Source organism: Acomys russatus, chromosome 26 (genome assembly GCF_903995435.1).
Source record: "Acomys russatus chromosome 26, mAcoRus1.1, whole genome shotgun sequence".
NCBI lineage: Eukaryota > Metazoa > Chordata > Mammalia > Rodentia > Muridae > Acomys > Acomys russatus.
Window position 1 is genome coordinate 21,967,918 of NC_067162.1, and position 26,083 is coordinate 21,994,000.

At 41.7% G+C, this 26,083-nt stretch overlaps 1 pseudogene; it reads right to left on the minus strand.

The window, feature by feature from the left end:
- Positions 1 to 2,151: 2,151 nt before the first annotated feature.
- Positions 2,152 to 24,566, minus strand: LOC127209677 (60S ribosomal protein L7a-like; annotated as a pseudogene).
- Between the last annotated feature and the right edge of the window lie 1,517 nt (positions 24,567 to 26,083).

Genomic DNA, 26,083 nt, shown 5'->3' on the forward strand with positions numbered 1-26,083 from the left:
CTTCCTGAAAATAAATCTCTCTCTCTCTCTCTCTCTCTCTCTCTCTCTCTCTCTCTCTCTCTCTCTCTCTCTCTCTCTCTCTCTTACCAGATCTGTTATATATCTCTATATTTTTAAATACAATAACCACCACCACCATCACCAACACCCCCCTCAGCACTACCACTGCCACCACCACCATCACCACCACCACTGTTTATCCTACTTTAAATTTCATAGAGATAAAATCTGTCCCAGCAAAAGTCATGCTGAAGACTCAGAGAACGGCACAGCAGATGATATTCAATAGTCCCTGAGACTACTTACCTGCCTTGGACCTTTGCTACCTTTCAGATGAGTCTCCAGGCTTACCCTTGACCTTGTCCTATATGAGTTAAATTTATGACTTTATGAATTAGTTTGCTTAGTCTGCATTGCTCACCTTGATGGGTAGCATTCTTTCCCTCACCCAACTCTGCTCAGACTCTGGCTTTTATATTTATACTTTTCATCTGTCACCCTGAAAAAGCCACCTAATTTCCAGTGCTCAGTTTTCATTTTGGCAGATGGGGGGAAAAGACCTATCCCATTTTTGTGTGCAAATATTTCCTAAGGAGAGAAAAAGCAGGGGCCTTTTGGACATAGTCATTTCTACTAACCAGACCCCTCTTTTCCACAGTACACACCCTTTCAGCTCTTTGAGGTGGGCCAAATGATAGTGACTGCACACCCGGCATGACACCTCTCATCATGCTTTTCCTTCACCCAAGGATTAAGCTACAGATTTCCCTACTTACCATTTTTTCTTGTTTTTGCTTTCAAAAGACTCTCTTCTCTCACTACTGCTTGGCCACTCCAGACTACTTCAAGTTCAACACAAGTCTTGTGTTTCTCCACACCAACATGGAATAAGCCCATTTCTTTCCTAAGGAGGCTTCTGGCCTTAGCTCTAAGGAAATCTGAAGCCAGATAAGGCATATTTTAATTTTCTCTCTTAAAAAAACAAACAAACAAAAAAGCCCTCCAAAAAGCAACCCAACAACAACTGGGATTATAGGCAGTTGTGAGCTGCCTGATATGGGTGCTGGGAATAGAACCTTGGCACCCAGGAAGAGCAGTAAACAGTCTTACTGGCTGCATCACTTCTCAAGCCCCATTTAGAAAACAAAGTAAAATGAAAACCAAAGCCCTTCTTCATTTCTTAAAGATGCTTTCAGGCAGGCAGTCTGGTGGGAAGAGAAACCATGACAAGGACATCTGGGGTAGGATCAGCCCTCTTTCTCCGTTAGCAGAGCATAACCCCCATGTAAGTCCTCATGATGGACACTCATGATGGACACTCAAGATGGACACTTAGGATGGACATTCAAGATGGACACTCAGGATGGACACTCAGGACGGAGGCCTCTGATGTCTTGGAGGCTTGGAAAGGGAGTTGAGAATCTGTTGAGTAGATTCATAGTATTGTAGACTTGGGTTTGGTATGGCGGGACGGCAGGCAGATTTTGAAACATGAAAAAAGATCATTTTAGAATGAATGCCAAAAAGATCTGCCTCCGAACTGATACATAGATTTTGGAAAAAAAAAATTGGAAGTTGTTCATTTATTAGCTGAAAATATTGAAGAAGTGAAAGGACAAAGACATAAGAAGGTATTTATTAAAGGAACAACAGCGGCATCTCATGTCACCATCATACATTCTTCCTAAACACACCCAGCACACACATGTCCTTGTGTTGGCTAGCATTGCAGGTTAACTAGACGCCCCACCTGTAGGGTGTTTCACCAGCACACTCTTTCCTCTGAATCTCACGTTATACCTGCAGCATCTACTGGCTCATCCTCAACTGTTTGCATCCCTTTGGTCCTCGGGTCCATAATTTTCTGAATCATACAACTACTTTCATATTCCTGCTCAATTTCCCTTTACCTGACTCCAATCAAATCTATTTTCTGAAGAGCAGACAGACTTAAATATAAAATTCCAATCCTGCTCTCTGTGAGCTTTTATCGACCTGTGTAGATCTTTTTCGGCTGGAGCTGGGATCTGAGGACCTGGAAGAGTGGGGAGGACTACAGTCTGATGACGTAGACAACTTTACTTCAGTTTCAGTGTACTTTAACAAATTTTTGTAATTATATTCATGTACAGAAAACTTAGCAGTGTACATTTAACCCAGTTTAGTGGCGAGTTCTATAGCCTTTGCCTTTCCCAGCTTGGCAATGCCAGCCACAGATTTAGGGATCCAGGAGGCTGCCTCCCCAGTGGTGGTGGATCTCATTGTATCTGTTGTAATAGCTTCCACCAGCTTAGCAGAGCACCCTTGTCTTCTTAGTTAACCTGTGTGAAGGCTACTGTGGGGCAAGTCTTCCTGTGGACCAGCCGCCCCAGCCTGGCCTTTTTCCCTTAATGATGCAGTAGGCGACCCCCATCTTTTCACACAGGGCAGACAAGAAAACTACCAGCTCAATGGGGTCTACGTCATGGGTAATCACCACCAGCTGAGCCTTCTTGTTCTCCACCAAGGTGGTGACTGTATTGACCCCTGCTCGAAGGATGGGTGGTTTTTTAGTTGGGATGTCCCCTTTCCCAGCAGCTTTCTTCTCAGCATGGGCCAGTAGCCATTGCTTCTTCTTCTGCTTTGTCTCTGGCCTGTGCTTGTGGGCAAGCTTAGGCATCTGGGCCTGGGTGAACTGCTTACTGGCAGGAGGTATTTTGAGCCACGTATAGAGAATTGGCCCTTTGCTGCTACAGTCTGATGTAGCGGGGCCATTTAATGAAGTGAGTGAGATCTCTTTTGGACCGGATATCCTGCCTGATGCCGAAGTTCTTGGGCCTTTTCTCAAACAAAAGATAGGTCACCTTTTTGGCCTCCTGTTTCTTCACCAAGGTGGGGCCAGGGCCTCCATCTTCTCCTTGGCTTTCTTCCCCTTGGGCATCTTGCTGGGCTGGAGGAGATACTCTGTATTTTTATATACAAATGTAACAAAGAAAGCAATGATACAAGAAAGGTTGCTTGAGTTAAAAAAACATGATTGGACAACATGTAAATAATTGCCAGTAAGTACATCCCTTGCTGGAGGGAGACTGATAAGATTCAGGAAGCTAACAAAACTTACAAGGCTCAAACACTTCATGAAAGTGACAGGATTCATAAGTTTACCCCAACAAGAGTGTGTAAGCAATAAGCAATTGCTGAGAAGGGGAGATTTTTTTTTTTTTGGTGTGTGTGGACAATCCCAGGTTGGGTAGGGATTTCCAGAAATATAGCTTTTCTTAGTGGTGGTGGTGGGATTTCACTCATGGTGACATGGGCCTTTTGGTGATGCAGCTACCTTTGAGCTGTACATGTTTCAGTCAATATCGCCTCACTAACAGTCCTATAAGTAACCCCAATAAACTCAGTGTTTTGCCAATCTAGACTTATTGCTAATCTAGAAAGACATTTCTTTAGTCTGTTGTGGCGCCTTCTCTGGATGAATCTATGTTCATGTCTCCCCAGGAAAAGTCCTTCAAAAGACATATGTGGTCATGTGAAACACCAGAGAAAATTACACATGGGAATAGTAGATCTAAAAGTGTTTAGAGGGCTGGAGAGATGGCTCAGTGGTTAAGAGCACTGTCTGCTCTTCCAAAGGACCCGGGTGCAATTCCCGGCACCCACATGGCAGCTCACAACTGTCTGTAATTCCAGTTCCAATGGCTCTGACACCCTCACACCAATGCATAAAAAAAAAAAAAAAAAAGTGTTTAGAAAAAAAATTCATGGATGAAAAGACATTCAAAGCTGAAAAGCTTCTACTCAATGACTTACTAGTGATTTTTAGTGAGAATTTAAAGAAGAAGGTCAATTATTCTATTACAGTTTTAGAACCTCTTAGACAGTTTTGAAACATGGCAGTGTGAGAATTATTATCAAAGGCATTAGAGCCCCAAGGAAGTCAGCAGGACATTTCCCCCCCTTAATGATAAACCTTCTGAACCATTATCCTGTTAATTTAAAATATTTTAAGTAGTGGTTCACTTACTATTCCCCTTGTATGAATATTCTGCTAATGCCTAATTGAAGTGTCAAGGAAACTTTTTTTTCTGATCTAAAGCTTGCACTTTCCTTTTCTTAATTCTAACCCATTACTCTTACTTAGATCTTGGTCCTGTTAAATATACACATTCCATGTTGAGCCTCACCCGTGTCAGCTGTGTGGCTGGAGTCAGTGAACCGGTCCTTTTACCTTCATCCTGGTCCTTTTCTCCAGCTGAACTCTGTGAGCCACCTCTACGGAGACACAGAGAAGCCTTTATCATTCCTGCCGTTCCTTCCCACCCCCATAGAGTGCCTCATCTCATCCCCATAGCAACCAGGTGAGGTGGGCATTCTGAGTCTCATCTTAGTGGTGTGAAGGCTGGCTTTGATGGGAGGTCTGATTCAGAAGGGAGAGTTGAATCTCAGAGTTTTCTTATTTATTCCAAATTCTGGTTTCTCTTCCATCAGTGAATTATGGAAATTCTTGGCTGCCATTTCACAAAATTTAAGCTCCTACTAACTTTTCACTCTAACTCCTTGTCTCTTTCAGGAATGATGATTTAGAAGTCTCTTAATAGGTGATGCCATAAGACTGTTTTTATTCTTATAAACTTCTTTTCCCAAATCACCCGTGCCTCCCCCCCCCTCCCCGCACATCTTGTTTTAAATCCTCATCTTTCTATGTTGCATTTAAGGTTATTTGTGTGAATCTGGCTATCCTTACCTTTGTAGGTTCCTTGGATAACTTAGCAATACTTAACAGTGTTTGAAATGCCACACACATTAGCATTTGTGAATTTCATTAGCCCACTATTTGCTCCTTCTTTCAGATTATTAATGCTAAATAAAACGCAACACACGAATCCCTATGCCACCCCGCTAGAAAACTAAGTACTCAGAAGTTCATGATTATTCCTTGTTCGTGACTCTTGAGCCAGTCCCCAAATCAACTGAGAGTACTCATAGCCAAGCCAATTTCAATTAATTCTGCAAGGAGAACTTCATGAGCAAAAGCAGCACCAACTTCTTTAAAAGTAAATGGATCACTTGTATTCACTTAACCTACAAAAATTAAAATTGTGTCCAAGTAGCAATTATAGGGCATTTCTCTGGTGAAATCCAATCTTTTTTGAATTTCCCTCAACCTCATATTTTCCGTGATCAAGAGTTTTTTCTTAAATATGTCTAATATTAGGTACCACACTTGAAAATCAGTATGAATATGTGTAGTGTTTATTTTCATAATTTAGAAGATGGCTTGTTTTAATTTTATTTGTTTCCTTCTCCAAAGCAGCTAATATTTTTTTTTCCTCAACACAGTGGATGTGGAGATAAAAGATAGAGTTACCATCATATAACAAAAAGCAAGCAGACTTTAGAGTCAAAGTCTCCCATGTGTCAGTGTGCACATGCATGTGTCTGTGCCTGTGTTTTCATGTGTGGGTTCATTCATATGTGTGTGCTTGTGGAGATCAGAGAGCAACCTCGAGAGTGCCATTCCTCAGGGAACAACAGGATCTCTCTCACCATGGTGGGGCTCACTGCTTGAGCAAGCATCAGGAGTCCTCTTGCCTTCTTTGCCCAGCACTGTAATTATAAGTACATACAATCATATCAGATTTAAAATAAAAATTATTCACTTTACAACCAGATCGTAGCCTCCTACCTCCTCTGCTCCTGATCCCCTCCTCTCTCCTCCCTTCCCATTCCTCAGAGAAGGGGAGCCTCCCCCTTCATCCACCCACCCCAGCTCATCAAGTCACATCAGGACTGAGTTCTTCATCTTCCCCTCTGGCCTGGCGTGTCAGTCCCGACAGGGGGAAGTGATTAAAAAGCAGGTAACAGAGTCCATATCAGAGACAGCCCCCCCCCCCCGCTCCCCTTACTAGGGGATTGACATGAAGTCTGAGCTGTCCTCTCTGTCGGGGGCCTTGGTCCAGTCTACTCATGGTCTTTGGCTGGTGCTTCAGTCTCCACAAGCCCCTCTGGGTCCTGGTTACTTGGCTCTGTTGGTCTTCTTATGGAGCTCCTGTCACTTCCAGGACCTTTTATCTGTCCCTCCCCTCCACTTTTCCACAAGACTCCCTACATCAATGTTTGGCTATGAGTCTTAGCATCTATTTTGATCTGCTGCTGCGGGGAGCCTCTCAGAGGACAGCTAGGTTAGGCTCCTGTCTGCAAGCATAGCAAAGTATCATTAATAATGCCAGGGGTTGGCTTTTCCCCATGGTGCGGGTTTTGGATTGGGCCAGGCATTGATTTGGACAGTCTCTCAATATCTGCTCTATCTTTATGTCTGTGCGTCTTGTAGGCAGGGTAAATTTTGGGTTGAAGTTTTTGTGAGTGGGTTGGTGTTCTAGTTTCTCCACTGTCTAGTTAGAGGGTGTCCTTGTCAGTCTCCATGGCCCCTGCTACTATGAATTTCAGCTAGACTCACCTTCACATCCTCCCCAAAGCCTACTCTGTTTTTCTTTTCTCTCTGCAGGCCCTCTCTCCTCCCATCCCTGCTTTCTCCAGGTCTGATCTCCACCCTTATTTCTCTCTGCACTCTCTCTCCTACCTTGCTCTTCCTCTTCCACCACTTTTGCTTCTGAGTAAGATTTACATATCCTCCCTTGGTTCATCCTTGTTACTTATCTTCTTTGGGTCTGTGAATTGTAGTATGTTTATCATATACTCTACGGGTATAATCTGCTTATAAGGGAGTAGATACCATGTGTGTCTTTCTGGGTCTGGGTTACTTCACTCAGGATGATCTTTTCTAGTTCCATCCATTTGCCTGAAAATTTCATGATTTCCTTGCTTTTAATAGCTGAATAGTATTCCATTGTGTAAATGTACCACAATTTCTTTATCCATTCCTCAGTTGAAGGACATCTAGGTTGTTTCCAGATTCTGGCTATTACAAATAAACCTGCTATGAACATAGGTGAACAGATGTCCTTGTTGTTCGGTGGAGCATCTTTTGGGTATGTACTCTGGAGTGGTATAACTGGGTCTTAAGGTAGAGCTATTCCCAATTTTCTGAGAAAGTGCCAGATTTATTTCAAAAGTGGTTGTACAAGTTTGCACACTCCCACCAGCAATAGAGGAGCGTTCCCCTTTCTCCGCATCCTCACCAGCATGTGCTATCACTTGAGGTTTTTTTTATATTTTTTATTTTTTATCTTAACCATTCTGACTGGTGTAAGATGGAATCTCAGAGTCATTTCAGTTTGCATTTCCCTGATGACTAAGGACGTTGAACATTTCTGCCAGACTTAATTTTTTTTTTTTTTTAAATGTAGGTGTTAGTAATTGAAACCAGATTCTTAGGCTTGCAAGGCAGGCAAACACTTCACTAACTAAGCCATCTCCCCAGCCCTTCTATTAAAGCTGGAAATCTCTGCTCTTCTATTTTTCATTTATCTGACTGGGCAACTAACAATGTCTCCATTTTTATAAAAAAACATCACAATAAGTTCCACTATATAATAAAAAATTTCAAAATGAAAAGGTAAAAAACAAATTATGCAAATAACAAGGTGAAAAATAACCAGTGCTTCCTAGCTTACGGTTTGTCAGAATGTCGGCGAGCATTAGCACTGATGGAAATGGCTGTAGTAAGTGTGCGACAAGAAGGGTCACCTCCACTGCACTGACGTTTTCTTTGTCTGCAAAGACACTGGGAATCCCTTGTATATTTGTACAATTGTCTTATGAATTAATTTAGAAATAGTCAAAGTGCTATTAAAAAAAAAAAGCAACAACAGTAACAACAAAAAGATCAATTTCATCAGAACTGTAGTATAAGCTACTTGGGAAGCTGAGGCCGAGTTGCTTGAGTGCGGGAGTTTGAGCAGCCATCGTAATGACATTCCAGCTCCAAGAAAGAGAATGCGTTTAAGACGCAGAAATGCTCTTCTCAGTCTTTACAACAAAGCACACAAAGCCCATTTTGCACCCAGCAGACAAGCTTTTTTTTTTTCCCTTTTATTTTCTTTTTCTTTGTCTGGGACCCTCATGATCAAAGTTGGCAAAGACTGTGAAAATGAGAACTGACACACTGGGGATGCAAAGAAGCCCCACTTTGCTGGAAGTTTTAAGCCACTTCCCATAGTTCAATAGACGCAGTTGTATGATCTTCTAATACAGCACTGGTGAATCTCAGAGAAGTGTTCATGGCAGTGCTGGTTGCAACTGCAGCAGAGTGAGGCTTATGACTTACTGGGATGGGTAAATGGACACACAAACGGCACATTCCTTGATTGTGTTCTATTCCTACAGATGAATAAGTCTGTCTAGAGTCTCTCTACCACAGCCAAAATGTAAGCTTTGCTCTTCTCACTTATTTTCAAGTCCAGAGGCAGAGCTGTTTGTTACGATAGACTCAAAAGGCTACCAAGAGCCCAAGCTTCTTGATACAGAGCCACTTGGACACTCATAATGCTATTATGACTGTATTAGTCATTATGGCTGAGATACAAGGCAGATTTACACATCTCTTAACAGATGAGTGGGTAGAGGAAATGTACATCTATACAATGGGATCTACTCAGCTGAAAAGAATAACATTATGTCACTGTTAGAAAATGTATAGAACTGGGAATAAAGTCAGACTTATAAAGACAAATGTCTCACATGCAGAGTCTAGGCTTAAATGCATACAAGTGTATGTATGTAGGACATGAAATAGAAAAGGGGCTACAGAGGGAAGAAAAGATATGACTAGAAGGAAGAATAAGAGGACATTGTGTGTGTGTGTGTGTGTTTGTGTGTGTTGTGTGTGTGTGTTTGTGATAAAAGCAGAACGATGAACTATTTGTGGAAAGGAATCATATCAATGAGAGAGGGAGGAGGGACAGGGTAGGCAGTGGAGGAAATGAATATAAACAAAATATAACAATGCATGTGAAAACATCCCAATGATATGCACGTCTTTGTATGTAAACCAAATATTAAAAGACTACAAGCTTCTGTTTTTTTTTTGGTAAAAAGATTTATTTATTTATTATTATATATACAATGCTCTGCCTGCATGTACAGCTACATGTCAGAAGAGGGCATCAGATCACATTATAGATGGTTGTGAGCTACCATGTGGTTGCTGGGAATTGAACTCAGGACCCCTGGAAGAGCAGTCAGAGCTCTTAACCTCTGAGCCATCTTTCTAACCCCTTAAGCTTCTTTATATTACACGTTGCTGTAGATACACGTAACTCCTTTCCTTATGATCACAAAATGGCTGCACTGCCAGTGTGAACTGCATCTTCATTGTCGTCATGGAGAGATGGAAAGGAAAGAAATGAGGCCAGAGCGGTTCCCCACAGTCCGCGCTTGTGTCTCACCAGCTAGAAGTGTGCTGTAGAGCTAAATGTAGCTGCCAGAGGCCTGGGAAATATTGGCTAATTTTTTAATGCACACAATTTCATGGAAACCATGCTATATTTCTCTTAGAAAGAAAAAAAAAGAGGCATGGTATTAGGGAGGCAACTGGCACTGCCCATCTGCTCTACAGATGTGGGAAAACATGAACTTCACACACAGTCCAATGTGCATAAACCTTGAAAGCATCACTGGGTGAAAATCCAACTAACAGAACAGTATGCACTCCATATGATTTTTAAAAAGCCACACACAAACTAAAATCTGCTGGCTATGAATATTTATGTCTCTATTAAAAAAAAAGCAGAAACTATCTGTGAAAACTAAATGACTTGGGAGAGCAAGGGGGACAGCCTTCAAAGCTGGATATAAAGGAAGTTTCAACTATTTTTTGAACCCATTGTTAAGGAAAAATTTCAAGCTTAATTGCAAGAGACGCACCAGCACATCTTATAGAGAAGAAACGCGTGAACACGGGCCAGGTGGCTACAGGCCGCTTCTGATTTCAGAATCTTTTTTTGCTCTAAACTTTTTAGGTGTAGAAGGGTGACCCCCCGAGGCTACAATCTAATTAAATCGATGTAATCATTTTCCAAGAATGAGATCTGTCATTTAAAATCCACAGCAAATATTTGAATGAGCAAAATAATAAGAAAAATATAAATAGGTATTTGCTTTTGGCAATCTATTAAAATATTTAATTTTGAACAGAAATGAAATTGTTATTTCCTTATGTTCTCTGATGCCCTCTGAACTCTCAGATTCCTGTGGAGGAAATTACAAAGATGAAAAGCAAATGCCATTTGATACAAGGAGACAATTGCATATTTTTTTGGTAATATGTGTTGTGTCACAAAACTGTTATGAAAATACATTGTTGCCTGAGGTGATAAAGTCTGCATAATTCTTTCCTAGTTCCTTAGTCAAGTTTAAAGCTCAGACTATTTACAGGCAGCAACAGTGCAATGATAAAGGCCAATGTAACTGAATAAAATAGTTATTTATGTTGAGAATGACCCTTATAATTGCTATCATTTGTTTACACATGTATGCGACCAGCTTTTATTAAACACCTATTATATATGAAGGTATTGCCAGCTACTGGGAACTCAGATGTACAGTTATTGCTCTGGCATTTAAAAACCGTTTGAGACACAGACAAGTAGAGATAAATACAATAAAAGAAAAAAAAATGGAGTCAGAGGAAGGCATTTGATATGGGAAGTTGGAAAGACTTAATTTGGTGAATGAATCAGTGCAGGTTCCAGGAGGAAATGAGTGGCTCCTCCAAACAGGACCATATGAGATTAATAGATTAGAGTGCTTGTTACAAAATGCAGCCACAGAACGAAGAAACATCAAGGACAGCACACATCTCCAGGGCTGAGGGCGGCCATGCCAGCCCTAGGCTCACAGTGATCAGACCCTCCCCAGACCATCCCTGCCAAGGTGCTGGGTTCAACTGCAAGCCATAGGCATGACCACTCATGTAGGCTGATTTTTTTTTTTTTTGAGAAGAAAATAGGGTGAGAAGGGTGGGGAAAGACATAGGGGTTCATTTAATACCAAGAAGTGTGGGTACAGCTCATTGTGGGGGGACACCACCGCTAGACAAGTGAGCCTGGCCTGTGGAAGAAAGGCAGCTGGGCATGAGCCTGGAATCAAAGCAGGAAGCGGGGCCCTTTCTTTTGGGTCTTTGCTTCAGCTCTTCCCTCCAACTTCCTGCCTCGAGCTCCTGTTCTGGCTTGCCTCTACGGTGGACTATAGTGACTATAGCCCGTTCATTCCCAAGCTGTTTTTTTTTTTGGGAGGGTCAGTGTTTAATCACAGGAAAGTATCGGAAAAGCAAACCAGAATGCAGGGGTACTGTATTATACGTTGTCCCGCTTTTCTTTTTGTTCTCCCCTCTGTGTTTTGTCTCTGACTCCTCATCTCTCTTGTTGGGGGAAAATGTATCCAGAGTCCTACCCTGGGGATTTTGTGTGTGTGAGGCGTGCTCAGTAAGCACCTTACTGCTGAGCTACATCACCAGCCCCTGTGTAGGAATTTGATGTGTATGTGCGTACATAAACATATGTTTATGATGATTGAAACCCTTTAATTTATAATTATTTTATATATATATATAAATTACACATGAAATCTCTGTCTCTGTCTCTGTCTCTGTCTCTCTCTCTCTCTCTCTCTCTCTCTCACACACACACACACACACACACACACACACACACACACGGCACTCAGCCACTTCTGTTGTTTGTATGTTGGCAGACAACTTGTGGGAATGGGGTTCTTCCCCCCCCCCCCGACCCACCATGTGTATTCTGGGGATCAAACTCAGTTCCTCAGGACTTGGCAGAGCTTAGGTTCTCAGGATTGGCAGCAAGCGCCCTTATGTGCTAAGCCCAGCCTTGGACATTTAAAAAAAAAAAAAAAAAAAAAAAAAAAAAAAATCAGATATAGAACTATAGCCTTTGTTTTCAAAATCAGCTTTCCAAATTCTCATGTACAATCCATAGGATTACAGAGGAAAGGTTTATGCTGTGGAGTTCTGATCGATCAGAAAACTGTGACGTAATGCAATGTGAACTCTGGTGATGGCATCGTCACATGCTCTTCTGCTGGGTCTGTGAGCTGTCACAACTTCAGTGGAATGACACGGTGATGCCGGGCTTGGCAGGTATGACAAGATAGCAATCGTAACGCTAAATGACATCTGTGCTTTCCAACGGGGACGAAATGGCAATTGAGAAAAAAAAAAATTAAAATTCACTTAGAAGTCAGTAAAAATCAAGGTAGGTGTAGTTTTCTCCAGTCTGGAGCTATCAAAGTTCGCCAATTGACCTAAAAAAAAAAAAAAAAAATCCCAGTTTTAAAGTTGTTGTTTTTTTTTTTTTTTAAAAAGGGTTCATATCACATATGTGTAGGAATTTATTTATTTATTTGAAACAGAGCCTCCCAATATAGTCCTGAGTGGTCTCAAACTTTCAGAGACTGTCATGTCTCTGACTTCTGAGTGCTGAGATTGAAGGTGAGTGTCACCATACCCAGCACCAATAAATTTATATATAATCAATGTATGCATCATAATATATTTCATATCATTCCCCCTTTTCCCATTTCTTCCCTCTAAACCCTCCTACACACTCCTTCTCGCTGTCTTTCCTGTCCGTGGTCTCTCTTTAACTAATTGTTGCTACATACATATATGTATATTCATATGCATAGTTCTAAATACATAAACACAACCTGCTCAGTCTGTATAATGTAGCTTGTATGTTCATTTTCAGGGCTGGCCATTTGGTATTGTGTAACCAGTTGTATACTTTTTCCCTGGAGAAAACTATTCCTCCTTCTCTTAGCATTTCTTAATTGCCTGCAGTTGTGGTGTAGGGTTGAGGCTTCCCGGGTCCCTGGTGGCCTCCATCCATGCTGGCATGTTTGTTGTCGTCATGTTGATGAAACTTCATGGGTGTAGCTGCTGACGTTTCTAGGAGACACAATCTCACATCGAGCCCCTCCCCCCAATCTTCTGCCTCTTATAGTCTTTCTTCCTCATCTTTTGCAGTGACTCTTGAGTTTTAAGTGTGGGAGTTGTATCAGTATGTATTTTTAATTAATTAAAGTGAATTCTACAACCATTAAACCCACCAATATGGACACCAAACATTGGATTCGTGTAGTAAAAGGAAATTTTAAAACATTTCAGAGGTCGGTACAAAATGTAATAATCCCTGAATAACTACTCACAAAATATAAGAATGCAATGGAGGGTTTCATCTATTTTTGTGGGGACAATTCATAACACACAGTGATATTCATGAGATAAACACCCAGTTTACTGTAATAAGAGTTGTCTGGCTGCTGAATTGCTGCAATGGGAAAATGTAGCCTCATTTTTTTCTTTCTTTCTTTCTTTCTTTTTTATTACAGAGCTTTGGCCAATTACAGTGACTGTTAATTCCTACAATTGTAGGCAAGTCATGCCTTATTTCAGGGAACGGTCTGCAGAAATATTACCTTCCATTAAATATCACTACAGGTGTATTACTTCTAACAGCTCTTATATAAGTAAAGGCAAATTCTCACTGAATTCATGGGGCTTCTCTGAGAACTGGTTTGACTCATTTGATTGATGGAGCCAACAGGCCTGAAGTCTACATCTCCATGGGGGGAGGGGTCTGGCAGGTTGGACATCCAGGGGAGAGCCAGGCTGTTTCTTTGGGGTTCTTCCCAGATTCTGGTGCTGGCTTGGCTGTCTTTCTGTTTCCAAGTTTTTTTTTTTTTTGTTTTTTTTTTTTTTTTGAGTTCTCTTGTCTTCGAAGGTGATTTGGAGTTATAAAAATGTGGCTGGCGGCTGGAGAGATGGCTCAGAGGTTAGGAGCTGTGACTGCTCTTCCAGAGGTCCTGAGTTCAATTCCTAGCAACCACATGGTGGCTCACAACCATCTATAATGAGATCTGATGCTCTCTTCTGGCCTGCAGGTGTACATGTAGGCAGAGCACTGTATACATAATAAATAAATAAATAAAATAAATAAATAAATAAATAAATATTTTAAAAAATGTGGCTGGCTAAACAAATGCTATGTTACACTGGCAAATCCATTTATTTTTACTTGTAGGATTCACCTTAAAGTAGGTTGCATAGAGGTGCAGTAAGTGTGGCACTCACATGTTGGTGGCAACCAACAACTGTATAATTAGACTTACGGCCCACTCAACAGAAAGGAAATTATGCCAAGTACAGGAAAATAGGTAGCATACTGGGGCTAGTGAGGTCACGGACTTTAGAAAAAAAACTACTGCCATCACTTTACTAGATCAGCCTAATTCCTTACTACATTCATACCCACGGATAAGCGAGGCTACCACTCCTCATCAAAGAAGCCTCTTTTTAAAGCAAGTGGAAATCATCACAGAAAACCACAACTGGACAGAACTCAGAGTTTGACGGAACGTGGGGAGCCCAGCACCAATGGCTACATTTAAACCATAGCTCCTGCATCTATGGCTCACAGAACATCAAGGAAGTTGGGGCAGGCATATTGTAAGAGCTGGAGTACAGACATCTGTTGTGAAGCACTCTCTTCTAGAAATGGCTGCAGAAAGAAGACCAGGACACTAAAATATCAAGGGACATCTTATTGTGTGTGTGTATGGAGGGGGGTGGGGAGAATTTGAGGGGTCCCACTCCTAGACAAAGAACTTTAGTCAACTAATGACTGCTGGGAGAGGGAGAATTAGCCTCTCTCAGGGATGAGCCCCTTTATTGGGTATCTAATGTAGAGTGGTCAGCTCTGAAACCACATACACATCAGTAACAAATATAGACTCAATAGGTTGTATTTATTTGTGTATACGCACACATGTAGCAATAGTGATCATAGGAAAAGAGGCTATAAGCTGAGAATGGGGGATATAGGGTGGGGCTAGGGAGAGGGTGTCTGGGAGGGAGATAAGGGAAAGGAAAAGTGATGCAATTCTATTTCAGTTAAAAAATTAAAAAGAGAAGCTTGCATTATTTTTAAAATAACCTATATGCATGCCACTTAGTGCAGATTTTTGTCAGAAATCTCTAGTTGTGTTTTGCCAACCGTCCCACTGTCATTTCTAAGCAAACTGGCACTTCCTTTCATGCTTAAACCTGGGTAAATACATCAATAGGACAGTGTCCAAGGGTGGATTCCTCCTATATTTAATCTTGAAAGTGAGTAATCGAGAATCTTCTAAGTCCACATCTCTCACAAAACCACCTTTAAAGAACTGAACACCTGCGTATTTTCCTAGATTTTCATCTGTGTGCAAACATATCCGTAATGAATATTTTACTTTGTTGGGTAATAATTAGCTTTCTTTCAGAGATCTAACCCAATTCTGTCCATCTTATCTTAGATAAAAAGGAAGCATGTTTAGAAATGAATTTTCGCGTGAAATACAGAGAAGTTAGGTGAGGTTGGATTTGAACTTACGCCACTCGGTTTATTAAAAGTGAGCTTCTCCCTAAACACTTTAATGCCTTGAGAATTTAATGCTTAAATTATCAAATTTAAGATTTAATGCTTGGCCGTAACTTCTAAGATAGAATGTCTATGGGTGGGAAGTAGGAATCTCAACTATGAAGAAACAACTTAACTCTTTTTTTTTTTTTAAAGATTTATTTGTTTGTTTATTTATTTATTTAATGTATATGAGTGCTTTATATCTGCATGCCAGAAGAGGGCACCAGATCATATTATAGATGGTTGTGAGCCACCATGTGGTTGCTGGGAATTGAACTCAGGACCTCTGGAAGAACAGTCAGTGCTCTTATCCTCTGAGCCATCTCTCCAGCCCACAACTTAACTCTTGAGTGTCGCTCTACCATTGAGCTAAGTGTTAGAGAAAGTCTCGCTAGGGTGCCATGGTCGCTGATTCATCAATTTTGTGAACTGTTGTCTAGTTCACAATCTGTACTTCTACTTCATAGTTAAAAGACTCAAGCTGAGTGAGTTTTAGACATGTGCAAAGTAGAAGGACTTTTGTTGCTGTTATCATTATCACTATTAATTTATTTTTTGATACAGGGTTTCTCTAGGTAGCCCTGGCTGGCCTGGACCTTGCTATTTGGACTAAGCTGGCCTCACCTCAAACTCACAGAGATCCTTCTGTCTCTGCTCCCAAGTGCTGGAATTAAAGACATGTACTACCATGCCTGGCCCTTATATATATTTTTTTTTACTTGATCCAGTTAACATTGCGTAACTTCTACTCTTTTATTATATTCTAAATCAATCTTGCATTAAAAAAAAACTTTGTATTGATTCTTTGTGAATTTCACCATGCACCCCAATTCCACTCATCTCCTCATCCCTTCGTATCTACCCTCCACTCTTGCAATCTTCCTCTCAAAGAAAACTGAAGGAGAGATAAAACCTGTTTTTCTTCATGATTCCCAAGTGTGGGATCAGAATGGTCTCGTGAGAGAACAGGTGAGGCTAATCCACTAGAACACCAACCACCTCGCGCGGGAGCTTGATTGTTGCCAGCTGAACAGACTCTGGGAGGAGATATATAAATGAGCCGAAAACTGGAGGTGGGGCTTTTGAAGGCTTTGGATAGTTTTGGCTGTTCATCGCTCCACTTCGAGATGCTCCTAGAGAGAACTGCTTGAGGGAAGGCTTTGGGGCTCTGGGCTCCTGCTGAGGTTCCAGGTTCTGGTTACTCCAGGTTCCAGCAGAAGAAATCCTGCTGATTACGCCAGGAGATTCGTTCCTCGGAACTGATAGCCTTATGGTTTTGTTATTGTGTTCTTTAATCCTCTTTTCCTATTGTTTTTGTTAGCCAGGTTATAAGTGACGTACACTTGGTTATTAAGTTGTAATAAAAGATATTGGTTAATAAAATTGAGCCGCCGGGTATGGTGGCGCACGCCTTTCATCCCAGCACTCGGGAACCAGAGGCAGGTGGATCGATGTGAGTTCGAGGCCAGTCTGGTCTACAAAGCGGGTCCAGGACAGCCAAGGCTACACAGAGAAACTCTGTCTCTAAAAACAAACAAACAAACAAAACAAACAAACAATCGAGCCTACAGAAAACAAACAAAACAAACACAAGCATCTCACTGTAAAATCCATAGTGTATCACATATTTTTGTCCACACATCTCTGTTATCTCTATTTGTAAATGTTCATTGAAATGAGTCATTGGTCTGGTCCAAGGCCTATGGCTTCTGCTACACTAGCAATGTTAGTTTACCAGGATTCTTTTTGGATATCCTGTTGTTACCCTGTGTCAATGGAGACCCTGCAGCTTTGGATCTGCAGAACTGCCCCTTTCATGTGCTCTAGCAATTCGTAGATGGGGTAGATGTTGGAATGGATCAACATGAAGGCCTGGATCTGGGCCTGGGTGGCAGCTGAGCTGGTCAGCCCACAAGCTCTCCTGCACCCCCCAAGGTCAGCTCCCCCACTTTTCCCAGGTGAGGGGTAGGACGGGTATCATGGGAAACCAGCTCCCTCCCATCCATTCCACCAGGGCTAGCTCTCTGGTAACTTCCCTCGCAAGGGGCGGGCCAGCTTTTCCACTCTCATGTCCTCGGCAGCCTCACTGACTCCTAGGCCACCAGGCTCAGCTGTACTGTGCTACCCAGATGAGGTGCAAGGCTCACTTCCCCACTCTCGGGAGTGATGCAGCCAGTGAGGGGGCGGTGACAGCTCTTCCTCTGTCATGATTTCTGGGCCAGCTCTCCAGCCTGCCCTAGGTGGTGAGGGGCTGAGGAGGGGGGTGGGATGGAAAGCTCTCCTGCGCCTATGCTAGCACAGGATAGATGAAGGATGGGGCCAGCTCTCCTGTGCTTACGTCCTTGAGCCAGCTTTTCCCCCCAAACAAACAAAACCAGGGCCAGCTCTACTGTACTGCCCAGGTGACCTGCTGGACCTGCTGTAGGTGGTGAGGTAGGTGGTGAGAGGTGTGGCCAGCCTTCCAGAGTGCTGCAGCCAGTGAGGGGAGGGGCCAGCTCTGAGCAGCCTTTGAACATCAACATGGTTCCGCGTGGCAGCCCAGGCCGGTGACATTCACATGGCCTTTGGTGGTAACACGGACTATGGACGTTGACACAGACCTACCGCTGCATGGCTACAGACCCAAACATGGCCTTCAGTGGCCGCATGGGCTGGGATTTAACCATGACATCATGTGGTGGTGCAGGTTACTCACATCAGGCTATATAACTCACTACTTTTGTGCCTCTAGTTCTTTCTCTTCCCCCTCGGTGTTTAAACAGCTCTGCTTCTCTTTCTGTCCCATCTCTCTACCACATACTTGTAAACAAATTTACTGTAGAGTTTTAAGCACTAGGGCTAGCAAAAGATGGCTCCATGCTTTAAACATTTTTATTTGGCTTAGAATAATTACACATATTTATGGTAGGGTGCCATAGTTTAGGACACGTAACGTGTAACCTCTATGTTATATGTTACCTATACAATAATTTATAATAATTAAAACAGAGTAATTAGGATTTCTGTCCTTAAAAGTTATTTATTATTTCTTTCTGTTGGGAACTTGGAAGAAGACTGTATATGATTAAATGGGATTATCAACCCAAGCTGTTCACATTGGTTGTGAGACAGGGTCTCAACATCTATCTCAGGTGTCTTGGAACCATCAATTCTTCTACCTCAGTCTTCCTAGGACTTGAATTAGGAGTGCGTCTTTTCATATACATCTAAATTAGTTTCATTTTAAAGTGAGAGATGGGGGTGTAGCTCAGGGGTAGAACACTTACATAGCAAGCAACATCCAGAACCTTAAAAAACCCAAACAAACAAACAAACAAACAAACACCAAAATCCCCAACCAATCAACCACCCAAACTGTGAGAGAAATGCAGCCACTGTCATTTTGGTTTTTTACCCCAACTTTTGTATTTATCATGAGTATGCATTTATTTTCTCTTAGAATCTCTTTTTTTAGCTGAAAGTATAATGTAGCATAGACATGTGTGTGCTGGGGCGTGGAGGAAGATTAGATCTAGGAACCAGAAAAATAAGAGGCAACACATTTTTGAAGCATTACATACAATAGAATCGCAGCATTAGGTATTTGGAAGTATGCTATTTGTCTCAGATAAAATGCTCAAAGTTCCTAAGAAAATAGTTCTACAGTATGAAAACAAAAATTGTTTTGCCTAAGGATGGTTAAGAATAATTTAAATGGTACAAATTATGTTTAGTGACAGCTAGTAAAGATGTTCTCATTTGCTTTATTACAGTTCAAGGAAAAAAAAAAACCCTTTCAGGATAGCTTCTGTTAAGACCTAGGTCCAGAGAAAGAGAAGAAAACACACTGAACAGGGGAGAAGAAAGAGGTATGCAAAAGCTATGGTGTCTTTTTCTCTGCAAGAAAATGTGATGAGTAAACAGGGCATGCGCCAGTGACCTACTCTGGGAAGTCAAGTGAAGTGGATTTGAATGTGTGGATGTGTTTCAGGGCCTTCTGAGTTCTTGTCAATATTCTTTATTAAATTTTAGAGACAGGGCATGTATAGGAACTCAGGATGGAAATGCCCGCACTGATGAGAATAAAGTCTTTGGACAATGAGAAAACACGGCTGGGGCTTTTGTGGTTGGGCTTCTTAGTTTTCACGTATGGCAAGTAGAATTAATAAAGCTATTACAATGTTAGTGACTTACGTAAAACCTTGGTGCTAGCCACTGGAAGTAAGTGGTTAGTATGCATTCTCACATTCAGTCTGTTGAATACATATTCTTATGGTTTCTTCTTGACATGCAAGGACACCGAGTCAGAAAGCTCAACCAAACTATCCCATGTAAAACAGTTAGTGAAGCAACAGGTTCCAGCCTAGAGCACCCGGTCCTGGACTTCACATCCCTCCTTTTAATTGCTCTACTAGATGGTATCCTCACAGTGTGTATTAAGTTTTTATAGACACTTAATTTGTCCTCTTATCTATAGTGATGTGTTTGCTTTTAGAGTTGCCTATAAACATTAATGACAAACCGTTCTATAACCATGAATTATCTGTTCCAGCCGAGTGACAGGAAGCACGGCTTTCAGTCCCTTCTCCCAGAAACAGACTCCCACAGGTGAGTTGGAGAGCCTGCGACCATCTAAAAGGAAACACAAGAGATTTCACTTTGAGTTCTCAAACTGTTTATCTGAGGCTCCTTCCACACAACTTCAATAAGAAACGAGACTTTATGAGGGTAGAAACTTGACTTGTTCCTTTTGCCACTGCCTAGTCTCCTCCTGTTGCAGTACAGACAGTGTACACACTGTGGATATAGAGTGGTCCAAACCCTAACCAGGCATCTTATTTTGAGCGAACGAGCAAATCTCCTAGCCGACTTCATCACTGTATCTTGGACACCTGTCTCTTTAGATGACTTTGATGCCTTATAGGCTGTGGATTCCGAAGACAAATGCCTTGGAGATGAGTGTTCATTTCCAGCCTTTCTGATTTCTAAAAGTTCAGGATACTGGTCAGGACTTATTAGGTTTCTAGGACGGGGGTGTAAATGTGGTCTGACCACCCGCTACCTCCAGCAGGTGCTGTCACAGTCCTTCCTTAAATCCCAGGACAGTGGAGGCAGAGGCTGGTGAGTCTGTGTAAATTCAAGGCCACCCCTGCCTACATAGAGAGTTTCAGGCCAGTCAGGGTTACACAGTGAGACCCCATCTCAAAAAAAAAAAAAAAAATGGTGACGCTAAGAGAGCCAGCCTTTTAAAACCAGCAATCAATCTCTCTGAAGATGGCATCTGTTCGTGTCACTTTTGTTCTCCTTCAGAAACACAAACTACTCGTCAGATGGGTGGTTTTCATAAATATTTTTAATGAAAACATATAAAATAAAAATGCTTTCAGGAAAAACTCTTGAAACCATGTCAAGTCTTAATGTTAACCCACGTGTTTCAATCCTTACTAATACAAAATTGCAAATATAATACACTTAAAAAAATACAGTTTCAGGGCGTGGTGGTGCATGCCTTTAATTCCAGCATTTCGGAGGCAGAGGCAGGTGTATTGCTGTGAGTTCGAGGCCCACCTGGTATACAAAGTGAGTCTAGGACAGCCAAGTCTACACAGAGAAACCCTGTCTCAAAAAACCAAACCAACCAACCAACCAACCAATAAGCAACCAACCAAAAAAAAAAAAAAATCCAAATAGTTTCATTATGTAGCCAACACCGACCTCGAATTTGTGAGCCTCCTGCCTCTGCCTCTCATATTAGGGTTATAGATATAAGGCAACATTTCCAGAGAAGTTGCATACTTTTAAATCTTTATTTATCAAGCAAATCTTTGTATTCTAATTACAAATTCTCCCTAGAATTGTTAAACGCACAGCCACACAGTAGAGGACATTTCTGAGAAGCTACTGGTCCATAGCCTTGTGTGACCATCTCAGACTGGCCAAACGTGTCTTGAGAGAGCTGAATACATCAATACCAAGCTTTTCTTTCATAAAACAATTCAGAGAATGGTGAAGGCAAATGTGGCCGTCCTTCACAATGACAGTGGCTTTCCTGTTGATCCCACATACCTTGGACAATTCTTCTTGAGTGTATTGACAACTAAGCTTCTGTCAGAATTACTCTTCCTTTGAGCATTTTCCAGGTCTACTCTTTCTTTCCAAATAATCTTCTGAGTCTTTCAGTTCATGATGAAAAGTCCTTTGTTCAGGTAGACAATCCTTACTCTTCAATGCTTCTTTTCCCTCTCTTGTTTCTCATCGCTTAACATTGTGTGTGTTCCCATCCATCTTACCTCACTGGGATGCCAGTTACACAGGTTAGTTCCAAGTGCCCTTCATGTGTGTCTCAGTACTGGATGCTTTGTAAGTGCTCAAGACATCATTTGCTGAGTACCTGCATGTGGATGATACACATGAAAGCTCAGGGCATTATGTATGTATGTTAAGTATTAATGGAACTTAGCATCACATTTAATTTTGTTTTAAAATATTCATTTTAGAGTTCCTTTACTTCCTTGGTTAGGTCCATTCTTTGGGACCTTTTGGGTGTTCCTGTGAGTGGAATTGTTTTCTTGACTTCTTTCTCAGGATGTTTGTTATTGGTGTGTGGAAAACCTATTGATTTTTAGATGTTGCTTTTATGAACTTTGCTGAAAAGGTGCATTGGTTCTAAGAGCTTTTTGATGGAGTCTATAGTGTCTCTTACATACAAGATACTGGTAATTTTATGCCTTCCTTTTATTAAAAATAGATATTTTGAAAGCATGCATCATCATGACCATGACCATGATCATCATCATTATCATTATTATTGTTATTTTGCCCAGCTTGTTCATGAGCCTGTTTCACTGAAGAAAAATTTGCACAACCAATGCTGTATATACGGGTTCACAAATCAAACATTTACTGTTAATAAATCACAAAAGACATTTATTTTAAAATAATTCCTGATATATGGAATTTTATAATTCACCAATGATGATAGAAAATTAGCATCCCAGTGAGGTGGTTGTGCTTGTTTCTCTTTCACAGAATTAAGTCTTGGCTGACTATCTGATGCTGTGGGATGCAGCACTTCCTTAATGTTTTCCAGAGTTGATCAATATTTTGATTTTATGCTCTTCAGTGCAGAGAATGGCACCTCACATAAAAACATAGAATAAAGTGGCTGAAGTAAGTTTGTAGGACCATTTGATACTTGTTGGATTCTGTCATATTTCCCAAGTTAAATTCACTTAGCACTTAAAATAAAACCCTATCAGCAACTCAGAGAGTAATATTTCAAAATCACCATTCTCACACAATAGAACTCTCAGATAAACTAATTTAGACTCGCATGCTGAGGAACGATGGTAGGACAATATCATAAGTCTTTGCTTTCCGTAATTAAACCATTATGTTTAAAATTTTAAAGTCATATTTATTTATTTACTTGTTTAGTGTATGTGTGTGTGTGTGTGTGTGTGTGTGTGTGTGTGTGTGTGTGTGTTGCGCGCATGCACCTGGGAGCACACGTGGAGGTCAGAGAACAACTTGTGGGAGTTGATTTTCTCCTTCCACCATGTGGGTTCTGGGACTGAACGCAAATCATCCGCTTAGCAGCAAGCACTTTTTACCCCTGAGCCATCTTGTTGGCCTAAACCACTTTCTGATTTCATAAGAGCAGAACATTTTGTATACATAGTAAAGACACTGCATTTTATGATTCATGGTAATTTCAAGTCTGAGCTATGGTGTTTCAGACTGTGTATGTTGTCAGTGTCTGGTGTGATGTCATGCACTTGAAAAGTGTGCAGGGGGCTGGAGAGATGGTTCAGTGGTTAAGAACACTGCCTGCTCTTCCAAAGGACCCAGGTTCTAATCCCAGCACCCACATGGCAGCTCACAACTGTCTTTAACTCAAAGATCTGACACCCTCACACCAATGCACATAAATTAAAGTAAAAAAAAAAAGTGTGCAGGTTGTGTGTTCTGCACCAAAGTTGTGGTGAAGCTGAGGACACTACATGGATTAGCAATGCCAGAAACATAATGGAGTCACAGGGTCTGATTTTCAACTAAGTTTTGGTCCTTGGTTGCTCAGAAACTTTTTGCTGTTGTCAGATTTTATAATTTAATTGTTTATTTTTATGTATCTGGGTGTTTTGCCTGCATATATGTTTGTGCATCACATATGTGCAGGATGCCTGCGAAGGCCAGAAGAGGGTTTTAGAGCCCCCGGCACTGGAGTTGGAGGTGGATCTCAGCCACCATGTAGATTCTGGAAATTGAACCTGTGTCCTCTGGAAGAGCAGTCAATACTGTTGACCACTGATCCATTTCTCCAGTCCTGTCACCAAATTTTTTATGACCTTCACGTTTAGTTATAAGAACTCCATGTATGTTCATGACCTATAGTTTATGAATCTGGTCCCTGTACCACAATATCCACACTCCTAACTGAATAAACAGATATTCCCCTCACTGTGGTTCCTCAAAAAAATATCAGAAGGGATAGGTGTGGTGATGGACTTGATTTTAAGTCCAATTATATCCTTTTTTTTTCCTGAATGAATTTCTCCAAAATGCTCAAAATCACTCAACCAAACCATGTGTATGTGTGTCTAATGGGGATAATATGTGCTTTTATGAGGATTAAATTAAAGCTATATGTGCACACACAAAGGCACATACACACAGCATCCACTGCACAGCAGGTACAGAATTAGTAACAGTTAAATTGCTGTCGGTGACAGTAGTGGGACAGCGTCCTCTGCCACACTCCTGGGGTTTTCTCAGTAACGAACAGCAGCAGACACACTAAAAAGGAAGCCAAGGTAATTTTGACCAACGACTGCCTTATGAATTAATTATTTTAAGTCGCATCCCATCATTTTTTAAAAGAAGCACCCTGAATCATGAACAACAATCTTTAAAATTCCCATTAAGACTAATTACCTTTGTTTGTATCTCCGCCCCCCCCCCCCCCCCCCCGCCAAGTATGTGAGACGTTACCACCCACAACCGCTGCCGCACACACATCTAACGTTACGTCCTCTTGCTATCCAACACCACCCTCATGTCTGCTCACAGCCGCAACCATTCATAGTCCTGGCTAGTCCCCAAACTTTTAGCTCCATCATCATTACCATACAGAGCCGTCTTTTCCTCCACCACCACGACAGCTCCACGTACCCCAGGATTATCACTCCTAACTCTCACCGCCGCAATTGCCCCCACCATCATATCCCTAACTCCTCCTCCTCCTCACTATCTTGCTATTACGATCACATTACCTACTACCCCATCATGACCCGAACCACTGCCAACCAGTGCCGAGATGTCACCAGTGCTGCCACTATCATGTGTGCAATGACCATGACTATCACTAATAATTATCACCAGCACTGTCATCAACCTATCATCAACTATGCCCTGGCTACAGCTCAAAGCTACTACTATCACCACCACCATATCTACTGCCAGCCCAAGTACTACTGCTCCATCACCATTCATAACTATTATCACCAATAGACGTTATCGCCTTTTTAAACTGTCATGCACCACTACCCATGACTGCCGCCTCCATTAACATTACTGCCACCACCATCATCACTACCTCTCCTGACTGCCACCATTGCCACTCCTCCCAATACCACCACAGTCCATTGCGGGTGCAACTACACCCACACAGCTACTGTCACCCACTAACAATTCCACAAATGCAGCCTGCCATTCCACGAGGAAAGAGTCAAAGTGACTGGTGGACAGATTTATGGAAACTAGTTGGAAAAGTATTTCAGAAAGTAAAAAATTCTACTATTTCCCGCTAATCCAGTGTCACTGATCTACTTGGAGTCATGTAATTAATGATTTCTATAGCTGGCAAGTCAATGAGTGATAAAACATACTGCCAAAAGGCTAGTGCACTCCTACTATACAAGTGTTGGCTCATAATCAGGCAGTTGGATAAGTCTGTGACTTCTGTTAGGTAGAAGATTCTGCATTTTCTATTTGCCTTTGTTACATAATAGCTCACTTAGGTTATGCTATGTGCCAATCAAACATGTGTGGGGAAGAGTAAAGAATTGCACTCTGATATGTCTAGCATATGATGTAAATGTACTCTCTGAAAGAACAGGAGGCTCATTTACTCTACAACTGTTGGCTAAGCGTAACTACTTTAAACACGGAGACACACTTCCTGAATTGGGGTGAACTGGACAGTAAGCATCCCATTCATTCAACTCTCACATTGGTAAGGCCATGGAATCCGAAGCATAGGGCTTCTCGTTCCTCCTTCTCCTCTACCTCCTCCTCTTTTTGTTCTTGAACCTTCTCTTCCCCATTCTCTTCCTGCTTTCCCCTCCCCACCCGCATCGTCTGGCTCCTTTCTCCTCCTGCTTCTCTCCTTACTTCTCGTCCTATTCCTCCATCAGCTTCTCTTTCCTCCTTCTGCTCTCCTTCCCTCTTTGTTTGATCTTAGATTTCTTAATCCAGATAAATCCCACAGAGAAGGACAAATAAAAGTAAAGAGGATCTGACTGAAGCTGGAATAAGGTTGGGGCAGGAAATCTTCATATGCTGACTCTTTAACCTGAACTCTAAGCCTCTGAGAAATCCATTTTCAAATGTATTGCCATACCCACAATGGCGCTGTTTAGAAGGAGGCTAAGTGGTGCCTACCTTTTGTGATATGCAGGGCTATCACTGTAAACTGAGCTGGAACACCGGCAGGCCCTGCCTGTCAGCTAACTGTC